Raw genomic sequence first — 4195 nt, 5'->3', positions numbered from 1 at the left:
TAGCTAGCATAGCGCTGTGTTTTGGATTTAGTACTAGAAGAACGTTGATAACACACTGATGTTTTTAGTTGTTGCTAAGTAGTGCTTAGACTACTCAAGGACTTTTTGAGCTTCTCCTGCTCAGCCAGGTGCATAACAAGCTGGGAGGGAGTACAGCACAGCTAGGACAGCTAACCCAAACTGACCAAAGAGCTATTCCATACCATATAACATCATGCTTGGGGGGGGTTAGTCGGTCGGTCGTGGGCAGAGGGATCACAGCTCGGGACGGGCTGGGCATCGGTCAGCAGGTGGTGAGCAATTGCATTGTGCATCATTTGTTTTATATAGTCTGCATATTATCTTACCATTATTATTACTACTATTGTCATTCTTCTGTCTTATTAAACTGTCTCTACCTCAATCCACGGGTCTTACTTTTTTTTCCGATTCTCTCCCCCATCCCACTGGGGGGTGGTGGTGGTGAGTGAGCAGCTGCATGGTGCTTAGTCGCCAGCTGGGTTAAACCACGACAGAAACCTGTGATTAAAGCCTGGGGTAGACGTTGCACTACTCATCTTGGTAGAATTTCTCTCGCCTTCCAAGAAAGGATCCAGAATTCATGCCATGCTGCAAGGACCAGCACTCATAAGAGCTCATTACAAAATCATAACGAGGAGAGACAGGGACATTTCTATTCCTCAATTTCTAATTCCTCATTGAGCACAGATTTCTAAGTGGTGGCAATGAGATTTTCCCCCAGATTTAGAGGCGCACACAAGTGATTATAAACAGCAGTTTGCTCTTCCATTCACAGACCTACGTTGAAGCGTGCATTTGTATGGGGTAGTTAAAAAAAAGGAAACGCTTAATACAAGAACAAACTGGAGATTCGTCTCCTCTGTGGCTGAAGGAAGCAATCCTAACATGCAGGCTTTGATCTTAAACATCAAAACTGGGGTCTGAGAACAGCATGCTTTAACAACATATGCACACTTGTTTCTCCAAAGCAAGGGCTCAGCTTTTCCTCCAACCGCACCAGCAAGTCAGACGTGTCCTCAAAGCCTTGCCTGCACCACCCAGACACCCCACTGCTTTTTGAAGATGTTCACCACAGCCGTTTAGCTGCAGTAGCACCACAGCACGAGAGGTTTCAGCAACCCGTCTGGCTCTTCCTTGTACCTCTAGGTTTCCAACATAAAAGACGCAAAAGCAACATAAGTCCGGCTCCAGCAGTTCAAGCCTGGTCCTGCCTACCCTCACTCAGTCCTCCCTTCTCTGCACCCCAGAAGGGCACTCCCCCGCCAGCCCGAGGATGGGCCCCATCCATTCCTACAATCAGTTAAAAGAGAGTGGCTGGGCTGGGCTCAGCTCCGCACCTCCCATGCCACACGGTGAACTCCAGCCTGCCAGTCAGTGCTGGGCATGGAGAGAGAGAGATGCCTACAAGGCATGGGGAGCCAAGAGGGGCAAGCAGGACAGTTGGGCAAGCATCTCCTGCCCAGCAGTCTCCACCACCCAGCCTGCACAGCGCCCCAGCCCTGCTGCCGCCACGGGTGCCTGAGCCAGGGGGGTGGGGGGAACTTGCCACCCACTCGGGCTCCTTGCTCGGTGGCCAGTGTCTGCACTCCCTTGCTCTGAGAGCAGCAAGCACAATGTGCCCATGGCTCTCTGCAACACAGATGTGGCTGTCGGGGAGTTCCTGTTTCTTGACTGCTTTCTGTGGGTCCTTCAACTGCTGTGAAATACAGCGATGGCTCAGGGAGCAGGGACTGAAGCCCAGGACTTCCTTGAAGTTGGAGGCATTGCTGACAAGAACGTCAGAAGTCATCAAGCACACAGCTTTGCCTGGAGAGGATCCACTTAAGTTTTTTCTGACACTGTTTAATGCAGAGAGCTTACCTTGGTGGGATTGTGGGCACAGTAGCAGTCTCCCTTAAATGTCAGAAGTGTACTTATTTCTCACCCACTGCTTCCTATTTTCATGAAGATGCTTTTTTATGGGTGGTGAGAAGGCAGAGATGATGAAACCAATGAAAGCCATTTCAGCCATGTCTGCTGCATCTTCTCTTTCAGATGCTCAGATCAAGAGCCTGCTAATACCACATGTTGTGGCAAGTCAAAGATTGGGGCTATTTTACCATCAAAGGATCAGTTTTGGTGCACAGTGTGCTCTCAGAGACCTCTCCCTTTCTAGCACTCTCTACGGTGCTGGTCCTACTGTTGCGCTCTACGTTTCCCCTGTCACCACCTTCAGCGATCACCAAGATGATACAGGCTGGAAGACAGTGGCAAGGGGTGTCAAATTTGACTGTCTGCCTCCCTATCCCCCCCTCTTCACCCAGGCTGCAAAATGCACAGTGGTTTTTTTCTTACTATGTCACTTGAACAGGAGGGATTTTCAAATAGAAACACATTCCATGCCCTTTATCAGAGAATCCATCCCCTTTGCCAAAAACAAGAGACAAGCCACAGTTACAGACAGAAAAAGAGGATTTGCTCAGAAGAGCCCCCTCCATCCCCACCTTGCCCCCAGAGGAGAGGTGGAAGCTCTTAGTAATGACACGCACCATTATGCTAAAGCTTACGTTGCCAGCAAAGAGAATCAGCCAGCAGCTGAAAGTTTGTATCAGCAGGTTTAAGGACAAAAGGATGACCTGCTTGAAATACAGCAAAGAAAGCAGGACTTGAACAATGATCCAGACCTAATACTTGACAGAAAAAAAAAAAACCCAAACCCATATGTGTGAATCACTGTGTAGGAGAGGCTCTGTTCTGGACAGTCAGGTATGTGTCTGTCTGAAAGCGATTAATAAGTATTTCCTATTACACTAGAGACTAGTGGAAATGCTAAAAAGCAACTACCAAAAGCCCACAGTGCTGCGCAAATTACACCCAAGAACAACTGAAGTTGAGAATCATTCGCGTTCCAAAAACCAGGATTCAAAGCATTAACCCAAGACATTAACAGCCTCGCCACCTTTTGCACTCCCAGGCTAAACCATGCCATCAGAGACAGGAGAAGCAACCACTGCAAAGCCAGTAAGGATCAGCCACAGCTTTTAGAAGAGGTGGCACCCACTGACGCGTGCCGATGGGTACAGTGGAAAGAGTAACTAAGAGCACCACCAGGACAAGGCTTCTGATTTTCCATCAGGATTGTCCTTAGCACAGCACTATTTCAACAGCTTTACCGCAGATCTGGAGAAATCCAAGCGAAATATTACACCAGTAGTATTTGCAGATTAAAATAACTGGTAAGAGTTATATAAGTAACCATGAGGAGAGAGAATTTAATCAGAAGAAAACAAGTCTAGAAAGAAAGACTGCAGATCAAACTCTTCAGAGAGAAAATAACATCCTAGAAAGAAAACACAGTTCTGAAACTGATAGAGAGGCTACCCAGCTGGACACGACCCAGCTGGACAAGAGCTTCCAGCAGGGAAAGCCCACGGGCTCCCATAGGTATGAGCTCATGTACAGCACTAGACAGCTACAGTGTCCCAGAACCCACGCTGCAAGTTTACGTTTGACTTCAGAGGGAGTCAGGAAGAAGTTGCAACAACTGCTGGACAGCAGAGGCATTCAACTTGGTCCATTCAAGAGGGGATTAGCAGGGAAGGATGTACAGAGTGTGGAAAAAGCTGTATAAAGAGGGACAACTTCCAGCAGCGGAAGGCTCTTACATCTCACAGAAAAAAAAAACCTCCCCAAGGAGCCAAAGCTGAAGAAGTTCGCACAAAAAAGACACGGATTTTTGACTGAACACTGGAATGGATGCTTGTGATGACTGCTTCCAAAGGTAGCAGGGTCTCCATCCACTGAAGCCTTCGAGGGGCACAGAAGACACCAGAACACACCCAGCCTTTGCAGCGAGCACTGACATCTTGGTGTTGTTTCTATATTACGGTTTTGTTAACAGTTCAGTTTTCCCAGGCAAGGGTGACTGTTCTCATTTCCTCAGCAACTGCTCTTTGCTATAGAAGTATCTGCAGCGCATGGAGAGCCGTGTCTTGGGGCCAACAGCTCATGAGGAAGACATTCGCGTATTCACACTCGAGAGCGGGTTTCAAATTTGTTTTTCTAACGGCTCTGGCCTGAGGTTGCAGTGCCTAATATGGCCCTCTTCAGTGAGCAAGGTGCTTTGTTCTCTCCTTCGTTAAGCGTGTGCCCATTACACCATGATCCCAACAAGCAGGCAGCAGCCCTGGGTTCA

Source organism: Egretta garzetta, unplaced genomic scaffold (genome assembly GCF_000687185.1).
Source record: "Egretta garzetta isolate BGI_Z169 unplaced genomic scaffold, ASM68718v1 scaffold598, whole genome shotgun sequence".
NCBI classification, from domain to species: Eukaryota; Metazoa; Chordata; class Aves; order Pelecaniformes; family Ardeidae; genus Egretta; species Egretta garzetta.
This window is presented reverse-complemented; position numbering follows the sequence as displayed.